This window comes from Phodopus roborovskii, unplaced genomic scaffold (genome assembly GCF_943737965.1).
Source record: "Phodopus roborovskii unplaced genomic scaffold, PHOROB, whole genome shotgun sequence".
Lineage (NCBI taxonomy): Eukaryota > Metazoa > Chordata > Mammalia > Rodentia > Cricetidae > Phodopus > Phodopus roborovskii.
The window spans coordinates 11303283-11322066 of NW_026126515.1; the positions used below are offsets into that span (position 1 = coordinate 11303283).

Here is an 18784-nt window from a genome sequence, read left to right on the forward strand (position 1 = left end):
CTACTTCAGAAGTTACAAACCCTGGTAGGGCCAAATGGTGCTTAACAGAATTGTTATCCTCTATATAGTGAAAAGCAAAGGTGCTGGTGGTTATCTGTGAAAAGAGAACTCAGCTGGAAATCCCTTCCAGCCAAACCACCATCTCTCTCCTCATGGAGCATTAGATTCTCCAGTGAGGAAGAGCTGTGACTAGAAAGGCAAAAACTCAAGGCCCAGTCCCTGTACCTACACCATGAAGAGACTAGAGAATCAGTAATTACTTAGTGTAGACAGGCCAGCAAGAAAAAGGAAGGCAAACACAGGGATACCATCTTTAAAAATACCTAGACCTTTCTACCTGTCTAAAATTCCAACACAGAGAAAGATTAGTCTTTCACCAAACCTTCCTCAAACACTAACTACACATCGACAGAATCAAAACTAACTGTAGTTTAAGAAGGTCAGAACAGTTCAAAGTAAGTTCAATGAAAATTAAAGATTCAGTTGTGGTAATTGGAAGTAAATAAGCTTTGTTAAGTCTTACACTTATTGCTGAGATACTAAATTATATTTAATGTGTTGACTTGGGAGTTATAATCAAAGCAATCTAAAGGTGTTTGAGGATGATAAAGGGAAGTAAGATATGCAATGCAAACATTAAATAGGATGAAATCTTTGCTACAGATGGGAAGATACCAAGCACCCCCAAAGATATGCTATTAAAGCTGATTACCCTATTAGAAGGGTTGGAAGACAGGAAACTGAGTCTAGATTTTGAGACTTGAAAATATATTAAAACAGAGACAGACACTCTAATAGTTTTGAGGAAAGGCAGGCTCCAGAGAGAAGTATTTTCATGTTACTGAGGCAGGTCTAATGCAACGCCTCCAAGAGAGGACGTAAGCAAGGTAACTAGTGAAGAACTGAGTTCAGAAAAGAAATATTCAGAAAGTTGAAGACCATGGAGCTTCTAAGTGCTAACTGCAAATCAGCATCCATCAGCCCCGCACTAATAGACTTCAGAGTAAATATGCCAATCACAAACAGTGGCTGTGATGCAAGATGATACCAACAAGAGGGTGTGCACTGTGAAAATTAAAAGTATTTTCAAGTACAAGTCACACAAAAACTGACAATAATGTAACTGATTTAGAAGACGTGCCATATGGTATGAACAATGAATTTCTTGGACAGGTGAAATTAAAACCACAAAGTATGTCTCCCTTAATACCTAGTCAGACTCTATGGGAAAGAATCATTCTAGAGGAAAATATGGGAATGGAAATTTCAGGCAACAACTAATTGTTATAGAGCAGGGAGCATTACATGGCAAGACAAAACAGTGTGGACGGTTCAAACTCCTCTCAAGATGCCATCACTGATACCTTAAAAGCTCCAAATCACTACCCCATCACAGTGGGAATTAAATTTTAGCATGAGTCTGAGAATCATTCAAACCTGTACAATTTATATTGTAGTTCAGAAACAGAGTACCCACATTTAATGTCAGCAAAACAATTTTATTTCTCAACAGGGCATGAAATGCTCTTTTAAACCTCCATTTTGTCCTATATTAAAAACCATCTTAATCATTAAATAACTGGAGTCTCTCCTTTTGGGAAGAAAACAGACATCAACTATTTTTAAAGTTTTGAAAGGCATCAACTAGAGCACACAGTTCTTTAAAAGAGAGGGGCAAATGAGCAAGCATATGAAAGCTCAACAGTAAGTTATGAAAGGTAAAAAATTAAATAGAACACAGCCAATTCTAAACTCAACAATGTGCTTAAATTTAACCTTAGGCAGTTATTTGAAATTTAGAATATAATTATACACTTAAAACAATGTTTTCTGTAGGCTACATCACTGTATATAAATGATTTGTGCTTACCTTGCCAAAATAGATAAACATCAGAAAAGCTCATCAATAATTTAAAGGAAAATTACTGCAATTAAATAAAAATCATTTTCAATTTATCTTGAAAGTTAACGCTTCAAAGATGTTGAGAATAAGTTGAACAGGAATACACCAGGATTCTTAGTTGGGGGGTCCCCACAAGTGCTTTGTTCTTCATAATGTAGACAGCTTAAATTAAATTGGATTTCTCATACATAATTTTATAAATCAGCCACAAATGAGGGATGTTTGCTGCTTGGCTTATTAGTTTAATCACATCACCTACAGTTTATGTGGTGACAGGGAGGAAAACAATGGAAAGAAAGTACAGGTATTGTTGCAAGGACAATTGTTGTTTGTGCCCACATGAGATGCTGCCTGGAATAGAAAGATGAGGCATAAAAGAAATGGAATGATTCAAAAAACATCACCCTGCATAAAGGAAAAGCTATGTATGGTTTGGGAAACACTGAATCAGAGCTGATGAACTAGGCAGTGTTCCCAACAATAAGAAGACATGTGCTGAGCTTTGAAAGATAATTAGTTCACCATCATTTGAAAGCAGGTTTTAAGGCAAAGCACTTCCAAAGGATAAAGACAGAAACTTACAGGAGTTGTCAAATCATTCAGTAAAGAGAGAGCAGGGCACGTGCTAAAATATCAGTTGTAACAAACCTTCAAAGAGTGGATGAAGGCCCTTACTATCAGCAAGCATCCCTGATGCATCAGATACCTTCAAGAGTCTAGTGGTCTGACATCACAGGGCACATACTGAACAGAAGACCAGAGGCAGGTGATGGCCCATGGAGAACACCTAAAGGCACTGCATATTCAGGGCTGGGGAGGAAAAAAGCAGCTGCAAAGGATGAGTGGAATTGCAGGATTTAAAAGCTGGGCTACGAATCATTATCAGGGAAACAGTCATTACCAGGTATAATTCTGAAATAACATTGAGAAGCATGAACATTGTATGTTCTCAGATAAGGAGAGCCACGTACCATAGGCTTAAAACAAGACCAAGTACAATAACCTTTGAGGTGGGTTCTATGTCCATCTTAGAAATGCTAAGGGCATGGATAACCAAAGAGGATAATGTATGCTGTCATATATAACACAGAAGAATAGCAGTTCCCAGTCAGAAGGATGTCTAATATGATGCCACTGTCTTACATTTAAGGCACTGTTTAGAACAATCAAAGAAGGGAATTGTTTTTAAACTTTCCTACAATTACCGCAAAGATGAATACATCTGTCTTATTTGTTTAAATTAAGTCAACAGTTATTGACATTATAACTTCACATAACACAGTTTTTGTTAGTCAGAATCCATTTTGGACCTTAAGTGAACATCTTAAATCACTGATAATACACAAACACACACACATACACACTGACACAGTCAGCCACAGCAAATAGTTATCCATACAGATCACCAGGCTCCTGCCTTCTTCACCAAGAAGGTGCTCTTCCTAGTTTTGGAGTCTGATTACAAACTTCAAAGGAAAGCAGGTAGGTCCACGCACAGCGTTACATTACTTATTTTCAGTGCTTCTTTAGGAGGCAAGAAAGCTACCATTTTTAATCAAACAGCTGAAAATCTCTACTCTGAGGAAAGGCATCTGCTTCTAAGAAGAAATGTGGGAAATGTCCCAGCAGGGAAGGATAGAAGTGGGACTCAAGTCCTCAGACACATTCTTTCAGTCCTTACAGATTTTAGGATTTACTGGTCAGTGACTAAGCACCAGCAAAAGAAGCGATGTAAAGTTGTAGGTTTGAAAAGTGGTGTATTACTCAGCAGGCAGAAAACAATACACCCTGAGTTTAATGTCTGGAACCACTGCCAATCTACAACAGCTGCAGAAGTGTACACTTCCCACGCCACACCCACCCATCCCTATCTGCTCATTTGGGATGTCAGTCTTCCTTTGGAATTAAGAAGCTGGTGAGCTGGGCTTACGACACTCATCTGCCAAGACAGGGTTCAGCAGTTGACATAGGGCCACACAGTGGGCAATTATCTAAGAAAGGCTAAGCTGCCAATAAGAATGAAGGAGTAGCAAAAAACTGATAAACAGAAGAAAGGACATACTACATCTGCCATGCAGCTCCTATGACTTCAGATGTTGATTTAACTTCTCTCCACTGGCTGACTTTTTTTTTTTTTTTATCCAGACCATATATATTTTTGCTTCTGTATTTTTAAATTAGTGGTCTGTACCCTTTTCGCTGAATGTGTGCTATTCGCTCTAGGCACCACACACATGTGTCTGAATAAAGATGTAAGTAGTACCCATACCCGAGGACCCGTTTTGGCTTGGTAATAAAAGGCATGGTGGCACACGGAATTAAAAGGGAAACGGCAATGTAAGGCCATTCTGATACACAGGTTGGAGGGGCAGAAACCTGCTGGCTTTCTCTGGATTTGCTTTGACTGAACGGAGCATGCGTATTTAGTTGCACGCAGTATGGCTGTAATATAGAGTATCTAGCAGGACTGTGACAGGGCTACAAGAGAGCCTGAGGAGGGAAGAAATGGAGCAAGGTTTCTTCTGGGAATTACCTTTCCCTTCTCTGTGCTCTGCCCAAAAGGCAGAACGCATTACATAGTTTGGTGACAAGAAAACTATGGGCAAGACAAAGGCTCTAGCTTTGAAATCTTTGCTCCCTTCTGGAAAGAAAACTGAGGACAAGACAAAGGCTCTAGCTTTGAAATCTTTGCTCCCTTCTGGAAAGAAAACTGAGGACAAGACAAAGGCTCTAGCCTTTTAATCTTTGCTCCCTTCTGGAAAGAAAACTGAGGACAAGACAAAGGCTCTAGCCTTTTAATCTTTGCTCCCTTCTGGAAAGAAGCCCAAGGCTTGTCAAGTTGCCAGCTGTGCACAGGCAGGAAGCAGATAGATCCAAGGTTTCGAATGTGCTAAGTGACCTTTGGTTCCAGTACAGTTCCAAGGACGAAGAGGGGCTACTAAGAGTGTGAGCACTCCTACAGAAAGGTAGTCCCACTCTGGGGAAGCTGCAATACCGACTGTACTATAGAATCCAACTGAGTGTATATGCAGGCCCGGAAGAGCTAAGCAGGGCAGTGGGTACAGAGGGGAATTAAAGACCAGCATTGCTTCATGGGAACAATGCGCAGCTGTAGACCATATCAGAATAAGTCAAAACGCATGAAGAACTTCACTGTGCTAAAGGACCCAGGTGCCCAAGCATCCTCTTCCCTCACAGAAGCATAAATTCCTCCCCCTGCACTGGGAAGGTTACCAGGAGAGTTAGCCCAGGCAACCTGAACAAGAATGCTTTCAATTTTAAAATTGATCCAACGCTTAGCTTACTTCTTACTCAGTTACCTTTTCTGTTCTACCCCACCTCAGACAGGATCTCCATTTTATAACTGTTCAAAGCAAAAAAGCATTGGTATCATTTTTGTGTTCACTCTTTTTCAAAAGCCCCACAACCACACTCATCATTACTCTGCCTGCTCCAGGAACTCTGGCTTCCTACTGCTCCTCAAACAAGCCTGGTACTGGCTATATCATAAACATTGCATTGGTGCTTTTATCTGATAGGGATATTTACCTCCCAGATAGCCTCATGGATCTAATCTAATCGTTCTTCAATCTAATTGCTCTCTCCATGCATCCTACACTGATCTCATTAGAAAGGCAATCTGCAACCCTCTAATGTCACAAAGCGATAACCTAATATATTCAATATGGCTGCTTTTAAATTCTGTGTTCACCCAATACAATGCGAGCAGCATGACTGAAGAGGTTTCTATGCATTTCTAGTTCTGAAGGTAGATGAGTAGGCACCCGAAAAGTTGTGACCTGATGCCCTATACTCATCCATCAGCCCTAAACATTCCATGTGCCCCTGCACACTGCCCTTGGTCATACTATTATCATCACCTTTCCTCAAGCTCCGCCTCTGGATTATGTGATGTCTAATGAGACTCAGAAAAAAAAACTGTGACATTTGCAGTGAAATGGCAGCTAGTATTTACTGAGTCCTTTCTTGTACACACTTTTCCTAATCTGTGGCTCTAATCTTGGCCCCTTGCCAGGTAAATATTATCAACTGCACCAAACAAAGAGAATGAAGGACAAAAGTGCTAGGAAAGCTTTCAGAGGTGACAAGGCGCTAGAACTCAAACCTGGGCCTTATGACTTCATAGACATAATGGATTATTTCACCTCAAGGTCTGGGCATGTCCAGTAGGTGCTGGAATACCTGAGAACAACTGCAGGTGATTTTGTGAATTCTGCTACAGTTAGAGCAATCCTCTTCAAAAAAAGCGAAAATGAAAAGTTCTAATAGGTACAGTAACGCAAATACACAAAGCAAAATGTCAAATAGAATGTCCCAGGATAAGCATGCATACACCATGCAAATTATTTATTTTAAATATTCTTCACAATAATCAGAAAGAATGAAACCAGTGGAAAAGAGGAAAGTTCTTAAAACAGAGAATAATAATGTACAAATTGAGAAACGGTGGGAAATATCTCACTACTGTATTAAAAGAGCTGAACAGGGGGACAGGAGGGGTTAGAGGGGTTGCCCAACCCTTCCTGGTCCATTCCTTCACTGGAAATAAAGATGACTAAGAAGCAAGGCATGAAGCCCTCTCCCTCCCCAATGTCTCTAAGGACAACTTACGATTTTTAAAGAACTTCTATACAAATATTTGGTCATGTTCCTTCACTAAAAACCTTCTGTTCTCTGAAATTTTCAGCACGATTTGTACTTTGATGAGGTACTTAGGGGACCTCTGTTAAGCAGTGTCAGGTTTCCTGAGTGTGTGTGTGTGTGTGTGTGTGTGTGTGTGTGTGTGTGTGTATACACATGTGTACACATACATGTGGCAGCTAGAGGACAGTCCTGGGATTATCCTCAGGTGTTGCCTGCCTTTGTTTTTTATTTGGACTAGGTTTCTCATTGGCATGAAGCTTCCCATTCAGTCCATGCACAAGGATGGTACCATATAGCATAGGTTGGGGCCTCCCACATTGATCACTAATTAAGAAAATGCCTTACAGCTGGATCTTAGGGAGGTATTTTATCAATGGAGGCTCTTTGATGACTCTTGCTTGTGTCAAGCTGACCTAAACCTTGCCAGTGCAGTCAGATTCACTTATGTTATTATCTGTAACTGCACAGAAGTCTATGTGAATGTGCTGGCTAGTTCCATGTCAACTTGAGGCCAGCAAAAGCCATTTGGAAAGAGACACTCAGCTGAGAAAATGTCTCCTAAGACAGGTGTGAGAAAGTCTGTAGGGCATTTTCATTCATGACTGATGTGGATGTGTGCAGCTCACTGGGGTTAGTGCCAGTCCTGGGCAAGAAAGTAGGCTGAGCAAGACATGGAGAGAAAACAATCAGGCAGAATTCCTCGATAGCCTTGGACCCTGCTCCTGACTCCAGGCGCTTACAGAGTTCCTGCCCTGGCTCCTCCTGGGGATGGACTTAGGAGCTTGAAGACACAATCTCTTTCTTCCAAAATTACTTGGTCATGGGGACTTATCACAGCAGGAGAAACTTTAAGACAGACAGACAGGCAAACAAAGAGAGAGAGAAAAACAGAGACAGAAACAGTTTAGTTCTGCCACATGTAGATTTCCATGGACACAGTCCAATCAGGTCAGCTCCATACCAAGAACATCACGATACACTTCACATTGACAGCCACTACCTCCCTCCCTGTGGTGTTTAGAAGACCAAGGAAAATTAAGTGAGTGGCAACATTTTATTTTAAAGTAAACTCAGAAAGTGGATACTGCTACAATTTATACTACTAGAATTCAGGAACTTCATTCTCCCAAGACAAATTCTTACATAATAGGAAAGGCACACTAAGAATCACGCTTTTATTTGGTCCTTATCACACAATTACATTTAAGATGATGGAATCTGTATGGAGTCTTAGATCATTAGATTTCATTAGGATTAAATTGGGAGTTAAACTGTCAGTATTCATGTGGAGGGTGAAAAGAAACTAACATAAACATCCTAATCCAATGTATTCTAATCAAAAGAATATTTTAAAATCTTATTAGAGAGAAATGCAAGTAACATTCTCTAAATAAAATCTACAATTCAGCTGCCTGAAAATAATCAATTACATTTATAAAATAAGAGAAATGTCAAGCAGGATTCCCTATTTCATACATATAATTTAAAATGTGCAAAGATTACACACACATTACAGCTCAGAGGTTCTGCTTATTCTTCCCCTTATATCTTGACGTGAATAATCCACGCACAGGGCACTTTACGGTTGAGTCTGGTGGGGTAGCTCTTCAGAAGGTAAAGAAACCATGCAGCTATTTAAGAGCTACAAATTAGGGCTACAAATGGAGGGGCATCCAAAAGTGAAAATACACACCTGGAAAATAATGACAGTCAACTTTAAGTTCCTCACTCCTTTTCTATCCCAGTTGTCTTCCTTACCTCTCTCCAGCTTCATTTCTTCCTTTGTTAATAAAATTGTAGTCATGGAAATTTCTACACTTATGCAAAGAAGGCAGGCAGATCAATTCAACAGCTGAGAAATCCTGTCCAATTACAACTACCATCAATGCAAGGTCAATGCTCTTCGTCTACATCCCAAGACACCTACCACTGAACTCCAATAAATTCAGAAGCAAGTACCCCAAAACCTGCTACTTAACTATTATTTTATAATTCAAACCATGCGACAATAGCAGTCTTATTTACTAGAGATTGTCTGTTATTTCCACTGTATCTCTGATATAAATTCATTAAAGAACTAAAAAATAAAAGGAACTATACTCAAAGTCTTTTTAAAAGGAGCCATATCCTTTTACAATCCCACCAGCAATGTATGAGATGATCTGCTCCCTCTCCTCAAAGACAATGTCACACAATTGGAGTTTTCTAACTGCTATTTATATACTATGCTCGCTCTGTGAATACTATCAAATAATTGTCCCTGCTGTTTAACATTGTATGTTATTTATGGTGTGCATTTTCTATCAATTTAAAACATATTCCACACAACCAAAACTTCCATTCCTTTCTCCCTGATTGCCTATGAATCCAGCTAGTAGTTAAGTTTTGCCTGATGCCGGGTTATGCAGGCATGTGCCTATATCTTATAACATTTGAATTAAACATTTTAAAATATATGAACTATTTAAAATTTATACTCCTAGATGCTGTCACAAATAATATAAATTCTATATTTATACACACCCGATTTTATGGCATTTTTATTGAAAGCCTATCCATCTCTGCTGATTTCCAATCCCAGCTTTACTGTAAACTAAGGTTCTCTAAGTATTTATTGAATCTATTTCTGGATTTCCTATTCTGCACCATCGGAAGCTCTTTTTAATAGAAATTTTATATAATATCTTAAGGTTTGGCAGAACTATTATTTTTCTCTCCATTTGCAGGGTCTTACTGGCTCTTCTCCCTTTGCATTCTAATGGACAAACTATATAATCATGTAAGGCCGTCTAAAACTGTGTATGTACAGAGTGACTTCATCAGTTCAAAGGATGAATTAACTTTGTATTGAATGACACTCTATAAGGACAAGTGAGATGTCCTAACAAAGGAGGATTGCCTTCTAGGTGTATTGTACACTTCTCCAAAGTATTTTCCCTTTTTCTCAGAGGTATTTTTCTCGGACAGGCCTCAGACTCAGTGCGCAGTCACAGGTGACCTTAAAGCTAGGACACTGTGCTGACTATTCGAGCACACTACCAGCTGAGCATCAACTCCATCAGCAGTCCTGTTTTGATGTTTCTTGTTAGAGATAGTCACTCACAGCTATTTTATTCTTCTCATTCTCAAAAATATAAATGGAGCTCCCATTCTCTTTTACCATTCAGATTTTTATTCTGAATGGTTTAGTTTCTTATTATCAACAGTATTGAGAATGTGAGGAAGTGGAAATAAATGTACTGTTTTTGCTTCACATCAATAACAAATCCACAAACTAGAAAAAAATAAGAAGAACAAGCGCATATTCAAAACAGAAACTCCTTTGCTAAAACAAAAATTGGTTCTGACTAAGACTGATTTTTTTTTTAACCTGTTTGCATTCTAGTGAGAGACAGAAAGTGGATTCAGATAGTAGGGAAGATGGGAGGAACTAGGGGAGCAGAAGGAGGAGAAACAGTAATCAGGATATAGTATATGAGAAAAATCTATTTTCAATACAGAAAAATATCTTAAAAAGAGACAATGATTTTTGTTCTTTTTAATCATCAAATTAATAAATTCATCCTTACATCAAGTTATACAAATGATGCACAAATAGGAAATTTATAGCATATATATCCTATTGACTTTAATTGGTTATTTTTCTTGAGCAGAGTAAGAAAAAAAAAATCAGAAGTGATTTAGAATAACAAGGCATGACAACAAACTAACTCCAGAAAAACATTCACCCAGACAAATTCAGAAACCAGAACCAGATTTGGGAAATAAACTATCTGATATGTAAATTGTTCAACAGTTTCTTTTAAAATAATACAAATAAGTACTGGCTGAGATCATTAACTTGCATACTCTAGAGCACAAATAAATCTTGGTAACTTAACAACTAGAACAAACATTCATCCACTGCAGAAAACTGAACACGGCTGCTAAAAATAAAATGCTCTTTTGCTCTTTGGCATAGAAAGCTAATTAATTTTGGTTTTCTACTTTCATGGAATGGTTTTCATGATTTCCATAGATGGGGTCAGATGTTCTCCACAGATAAGTCACATGTCCAACTGGGAACAATAGAAGACCAATGAAAACACTCAGGAAATCTTGGTAAATTCGTTTTTATTACTTGCCCTTTTGACATGGTCAAAAGATTAACTCACGGAGACTGTGCCACACACATGTGAATGTGTGAATACTCCCAGTTTGCGCACATATGCGTGTTTCTATTGTACTAATATACCCTGCATATGATGCAAAATATAAAACTAACCACCCGCCTTCAAACAAAAATGCCAGACGCCAGCACACTGGGGGAAGATAAGTGTCAGTGCAATAGAGACATCTGTCCTTCAAAACGGAGAACACGCATTCCCCAAGCCAACAGTATTCACTTACTGAACTATCTGCATGTCCATTCACTTTGGTTAGCTGATTTTGCTATGAATACATGAAATTAATTTGCCTCTTCGACTTTAATTTCATAGATGACACAAGGACATCTCCAGGGAATTCGTACCTAGTACCCTAAATCAACAAACCTCTTTAGAAATAAATTAATTTGAATAATGTCTTTAAAAAATTAGTAAGATGGGTTTTTACAAAAATGGTTTGAAAATTAGGAATTGTGATACTAAGGTCTGCCTCAGTCACAGCCAAGTCGCCGAGATGGGTTAACACAAGGAAAACTGCTAAGCATGTTTTCCAAAGTGTTCTACTGAAGATTCCCAATCATATGAATTTCTGCAGTTCTCCTCACACCCCCCCCCCAAAAAAGCTCACAAGATCTGAGCAGGCTGACTCTGTATTTGCTATGACATAAATGAAGGTCCATGCTTTAGGGTTCTCCTCACACACCAGCCATGTCTAGCATGGAGCGGTTGAAAACCAATGGACCAGTGAACATGGGCAAACCCCATTGTGCCCTCAGGCGCTTTTCATTCACCATTAGTTTTGGGGGAATCCATGTACACCTACAAAAACAATCCAGCTTCCTCCAAGCAGATGTTCAGAGAATCCTATGGGTAGCCACAATACAGGGGAGGCAGTGTCTTCAGCTGAGTGGACGGGCAGACACCCATGATCCTATCACTGCATTATCCCAAGTACAAGGAAGCACTTCACAGGCCTCCTAAGGAGGCTACTGAGAGGCACAGTAACCATGTAAAACTTCCTTGCTGTCATCTGTTTTATCACAGGTTTCCCTACCAAACTATGTCAGGCAGTAATGCGGTTATTCCCCACTGATATTCTGAACTGGTAAATAACCAAGTTAAAAGTCACAAGAACAATCCCCCAAGCTTTTCATTTCTCAACCGATACAGCCAATTTGCAAATGCCCTAAGCTTATAAAGTGTTACTTGAAAAGCACAAGTTTGGACCAATTTCATTTTTCCACAGATGATGAATGACCTGATCTAGCTGGAAAGACCATGAGAGTTAAATCTAATCATACAATAAAACAATAAAGACAGAGATACTAGCAAGTTAAACAAAACCACAGCTGCTTGTCACCAATACTAATAAAATCACTGTGGAGAAGACAGGCGCACTTTATGTGTAAGCTGTTACAGGTAAACATCCTACAAGAGAGGACCTCATCAAGTTGGAGGATACTTGATCTCTAATAAATAAATAAAAGAAATAAATGAAGAGAGTCCACAGGCACAATACATAACCCACAGGTAGAGAAGAAAAAGATGTGAAATATTACAAGGTAGAAATGGCCTATGCATATAAAAGCCACAAACATTAAGGCCAACATTACATGTATCTATAAATGTTGGCACTCAGAAAATAACGCCAGAGAGAATAGAACCCTTGGAGAAGCACATTACAACTCATAGTAAAGAGCCCGGGATATTTTCTCCCCTAAGAACTTGTGTCACTGATAGATTGGGATAGAGCTGACAGCATACTTCTTTTCACAAAATGATTATTGAATCTGCTGACTGGTGAACAGTGAGAAAAGACCATGCTTTAACAGAAAGGAGGGTCCACGGCTGTTCTCCACACAAGCAGCCAGCCACATCCACCAAGGGCTCTCTTTAATTATCCAAAGACCAAAAGTCTTGTTGCACTCCTTATGAGTATGTATTCCTCCTTTCCTCAGTCTAGATTCAAAATGGAAGGTTATCTGTGAAATTACCATAATGAGTCTAACATAGTCTATGGTAAATGTTATAGGTACTAAGAAAATAATTGGGCCTTTGTCATTTATTTCCTAATACATGGGGTCAAATTTCAGGAACTTTGAAAAATAAAAATTTGGGCCAAACAATTTGATATAAGGAAGAAAATCAAGTTCCTAAGCTATGGCAATAACAGTCAAAGACAGTGGTTCTCAGCATATGGGTCACGACACCCAACGGGGTCATATATCAATATTTACATTACAAATCATAACAGTAGCTGGATTACAGTTGTGAAGTAGCAATAAAATAATTTTATGGTTGGGGTCACCATAGAAAGAGTAACAGCATTATGAAAGTTGAGAACCACTGTCTAAGGGAAATTAACTTAAATTCAGCAAAACATTTACTAATTTCTGTTTGTTGAACCAAAGACCTGTGGACTCCAAAGAATAAGCTCTGTATAGAACAATAGCCAAAATTCTCAGCCAGCATCCATACAACACAGAGAAAATCCAAGCAAGAAATTAAATATCTTTCAAATGCCTTTCTTTATGATTTATCTACTACTGAGATATCTACTATCTAAGGGAATCATGTCTACATACTTTAATTCTCTCCTTATAGTTTGCTACAGCAGGCACAAACTGCCTACATCATAAAGTGTCTAGCGGGATTTTTGGTTGAATATTTGTGTTTTGTTTTGGGGTTTTTTGTTTTGTTTGTATGTTTGGAGTTTCTCTCTTGTTTTTGTTTGTTTGTTTGTTTGTTTGTTTGTCTGTTTTGAGACAGATTCTCTATGCAGTCCTGGCTGCTCTGGAACTTGTTATAGACCAGGCTAACCTCAAACTCTGTCTCCTTGGTGTTAGGCTTAAAAGCATGCACTACCATGCCCTAGCTCCAGTAATTTTCAATATAGATGATACTTTTTAAAATAATACAATATATAAGCTTGAATTTGCATTAATTATTTTGAACTTCCAAGAGAATTGTCAGTGATCTTGCCAATCATAGTTCAGACAATCTCTCATAAAGAACTATAAGGGATGCTAAACCATCTGACACAGGTGCCTCTCCTGGATGGTGTTTTTCCAAAAAAGAAAACCATGAGACACATAAAAAATACTGGACATGTGAAATATGGCAGGTTGAAACTCAGATGTGGTGTGGAGTAATTTGTGTAACATATTTGAAGGCTCAATTGATAAAGAATATTAAATAACTCAGTAATATTTATCCTAATAAAACGATCATAGTTAATACATAGCAATATAAGTATACTAAAATTAATATTCACATCTTTCAATGTGATTATAAGACAAGTTAAAATTATATTTATAGGTCATATTTGTGTTTTTGATTTTGGACATCATTCTTCTACCCTGTTGAACAGTTTTTAAAAACTATGTAAATCTGTTACAGCATATTCTAGGATAGGAATAAGTAAAGAGATGAACTAAGAAGGAAGTAAGGAAGTAGTTGGGTAAAAGTCACGCACACATGCATGCACACACACACACACACACACACACACACACATACACACACACACACGGTTAAATTATTTCAAACTATCACTTAATAAATGAGGAAATGTTAAATTGATGTCATTAAGTAAACATTCTTGGATGGCATTTTGTGTGGTAAAAAAGGACAATAAGTACATATTAGGACTACATTGAAAAATGAACTGTTTCTGGGTCATAAGGAAGGCATCTGGTACTTCTCAGAAAAGAAAAGAAAGGAAAGGAAACCAAAGAAAAGAAAGAGAATGAAATATAAGAGGACATTTTTCTTTTTTTCATTATAGTATTGAGTTTACTTTCTTTTTTAATAAATTTATTTGTATAGCATCCCAGCTGAAGTATTCCCCCCCACACACACACACACATACATACATATACCCCTCTTGCCCTAATCCCCTCTCCATTCACCCTCTCTTTCTGTTGAGGACAGGGCAGGTTTCCCATTAGTCTCAATAAAACATGGCATATCAAGTTGCACAAGAGAAAGACACCATGCAACAGGGTTCAAGCAGAAGGGTTTTTTTTTTTTTTTTTTTTTTTTTTTATGGAAAGGGATTATAAAATGGGGAAAGGTAAGTGAGGAGACCAGCCTCTGGAGACAAGAGCAGCAGGAGGGAGGGGAAGGGAAAGAGAGGACAGGGAGGAGAGGAGAGAGGAGGGGAGGGAGGTGGGAATAGACAGAGAGAGGGAGAGAAAGAAAGAGAGCAGGAAAGATGGGAGATGGGCAGGGCCCTTTTAAAGGGGAACATAGTGAATGTTCACAGGTGGTGCTCTTAGTGGCTGCAGCTGAGGGCATGTCCTGTCAGGACCCCAAGGACAGGCCAGTACAGATGCCTGAACAGTAACAAAGGTGACCTAGTATAAGGAGTAGGGTAGGACACTCTTCTTTATTCCAAGCATAGACAGAATCACTGGAGCTTTGGGGTAAGGACATATAGCTACATGTTGTTCGCTGTGTAGTGTCTCTAGCCATAAAAAACAGCTAATTAAAATCATCACAGTAGCACTGCTGGGAAACAGCATCTTGCCATGCTGCAGGCAGGATCAATGTGGTAGAACACCTATTTAGCATTCATGTGATACCAAGCCCTTATCACTGGGGTTACACACACTTTGTCCATTCTTCCAAAACAACACAAAACCATAGAGACCTATCTCTGCTCTTTGAACCCTAATATTCATAAAGAAAAGACATAGCATATATACTTAGTGTGTCAGGGATAATATATTTTGCCATTCTCAGTCTAATAAAAAAAAGTTATTTGAAGCATTTCTTATCTATGAGGCAGAATGTTCACACATAAGCAAGTAATTTATCTAATTTTTCTTTCATGAGCCTTATCTGTATCCCAGTATTAGAACTCTTACTTGTTATATGTAAGACCATGGGTACAATCCAAGCATCACAAAGCAAAACAAATTATTCTGAAAACTTATGTTCCTGAAATTGGATCACATATATTGTCATCCCTCTCTGATACACAAAGGACAAATAAGCCAGAATTGAGGAGGGGAACTCCTGTCATTTGAAAGTTGAGGGGTCAGTTCCTTCTTCCTTCAGCCTTTTCAAAAGGTACTGTCATTCAAGCATGGTAGGGAGAGCTAAGGATTTCATCAATGCAAACTGACAGTCTCCTTGAAGGAGAAGCCCACAGAGACATCACATGGCTACAAATAGGGAAGGGGGTGTTCACTCTAATGACAACAGAAATGCATGTGAGCACGAAAGCCATTTAAAAAATGCTTACTGACAAATCAAAGAAAGATTTTCTAAAGAACTTAAATTCTAAAACTTTAATCAGGCTTGCAGCAACAGCAGTATCTCAACTCGTGCCTAAACCTAACACAGCAAAACTTTTCTTCCCAAGTAAGGAAGTAATACCCTTTTCCAAATGTCTTACATGTCTTACTCTATAACTTAATTGCCTCTATAAGAAGCTGGGGGTGGGAGAGGGTGGGGGACTGTGAACTATAAATTACGGAGGAAAATCTAACATAATGGTGAAATAGTGTCCAAAAACTGATACCCTTTTTGCATTAAAATATTCAGGGCTAATTATGATTTTAGCACTTGCTTTTTATCCTTGCTTTGTTCACTGGCCAAACTTAAACACTTCTCATCTCCTTCAATGAAAGTAGCGCTATTATGTTTCTGGAAGCATGGGCAGGGTTCCTCAAAGCCTAATTTTAAGGTCTTAATTGGCTGAGGCAATGGGAGACATACAAAGCCCACTTCACAGAGAAGGGCTGGATTGCCAGGTCACTGGAGAACAGATGAGGAGCTAACTGGAAGCTATTGCAGAAACCTTGCCGTGTTCTGGGAAGTTTTACCAAATAGTAACTTACAGAAACTGGAAGCAAACCATCCATCATCACAATACTGAACACAGAGAGGAGGAGCTTGCAGAAACAGAAGTATTAAAACACAGAAAGAGATTTTTCACTTAACCACACATCAACAAGCCAAGGAGGCTGAACAAAGACAGGGTATCACTATTGGTTATGTAATATACTTTTGATTTTAGAGATTTGGAGATTATAAATCCTCATACTCTCTACGGTCTCAAAAAAAGCAGCTACTTACTAACACTTCCTTTGATCTGGTACCATGACATGTGCAAAATTTGAAGAGTAATTCATCATCAGTCCATTCATTTCCAACCCAACATCTGTGGTACTACAAGATAATTAACTCATTAAATTATCTTGATCCACAAGTAGCTTAATGCTTAATAATATAACCATAATTAATCATTAATAACATGCATGATAATAAAAAGAACTTAGGTAAATTGATTTCTTTGTCATCAACTCTAATTACTGTTAACAAATTTCCCAAACAAACAAGACAAACCAATTTTTATCTCTGTAATTTAGACTCTATTAAAAAGAAAAAGACCTTAAAAAAGCTCTGAAAAATCTTTTAAATCATGTTATGTTCACATTAACAATAAAGACACATACTATAAAAATAAAATTAAGTGACACCTTGCACCTTTGGGTTCCCAGTGAGGACTTCACTGCTAATTTCCAGTGATCACTTAGTCAATAGAGAGCTCAGATACTTGCTGACATTTCAATAATAAAACATAAATTTGGTTTATTTTACTATTACAAGAAAAATACAATGTGAAAATTTGTATTCATGTGGTTGTCTTTTTTTTTTTTTAAAGGATGGGTTCCCATACAATTCTTCAATTTTTCTTTCCTAATTTTATACTCTAGCCCCTCCCTTGTTCTACCAGCCTTATTAATCTTTCTTTCATTTATTCTCTATCTCAGTTGTGAGGAAAATCTGAGGTGCTGATTCTTAATAAATTCTACCCTGTATTAGGAGCAACTGTCGTTGTCTTGTCTGTATGCATGTATTCTCTCTAGGAAACTAGAGTCCAGTACTCTAGCGTTTACTCTAGCTCATTCTTATCTTCTTCAAGCATCTTATTGTAGAAAATTTATTCTTTATTATCTACTATTTCATAATACAAGTTCCCCCAATTTCAAGCTACCTCTAACAGGAATGATCAACAAAAAATAAAATTTTATTTTCCTTTATCTTTATACTAAGCAACAATGACTAGTATTTCTGTGTTGTTATTACACATTTTTCTTTGAGTAAGACAGTTTTGAAAAACTGATGTGATTTGGCAAGTAACAGAAATGGGTGGGTGTGACTGGACAGCCAATAAATAATGTACAAATAAAACTCAAATGGAATCTCACTTCTAATCTATGTGATAAGGAAAATGCCTACAATTGGTGGCCAAGGAATTTCAAAATGAAAAGAAAATTGGGTCAATGCCCAGATATCATCACTTTACAAATCTAAACTATAACTATGTTTCTTTTTTTAAATTATGATTTTTCTTTCACAAATTGTTAATATTTACCCTCTCTGAATATGCTGTTTCATTTAGTTGTCATTTGCATGCTCAAAACACTTGGCATGCCTTCTTGTGCACTGTACTCTAGCATTGGATGTACAACACTATGTAAGCATTTACTAACCACTGCCTTCCTGAAACCTCCATGTTTCCCTGTATATGTACCAGTGGGCACATTATCCACCCAGTGCATTTCTTATCAGTATAAAGTAGAGGTGCACTGAGCTAAAATAAAGTGGCACATCTAGGCAAGGACTGTCTAGATGCTTGCCCCAGCTGCAGCCACTACTGCTAAGAAAAAACTCTCAATCTCTGAGCAGAAGATAAAAGGGAAGTAGACGGCGTCTGTTCCCTCTACTGCTTGCTACTTGGATTCTTGGTTAACAGACATTGACTAAAAACAACTGGGAAATTATTCTGTTACAAAAGTCTTACTTCAACTCTTAGTAGTAGTTTTCCTTTTCAAGCTATGTGTATAAATATTTTCTTCTTGGGATTTTGTATGCCACATTAATCCTAATACAAAGAAATGACAGGGCCAAATACTATTTACTGACAACTGACAATAAAGCTGATTTGTTATCTATAGCCAGCTATAGAATTGTACTATTATTATTCTACTGCCATTAAAAAAAATATAAAATCATCCTTTGACATGTCCTGTAGCCACAGATAACCATACTCAAC

General features: G+C 38.0%; 1 protein-coding gene across 3 annotated transcripts in view; it reads right to left on the reverse strand.

Moving 5' to 3' along the window:
* Cep128 (centrosomal protein 128) overlaps positions 1–18784 on the reverse strand; it is a 319467-nt gene that overhangs the window by 156488 nt on the left and 144195 nt on the right. The gene's annotated exons all lie outside the window — the stretch shown is intronic.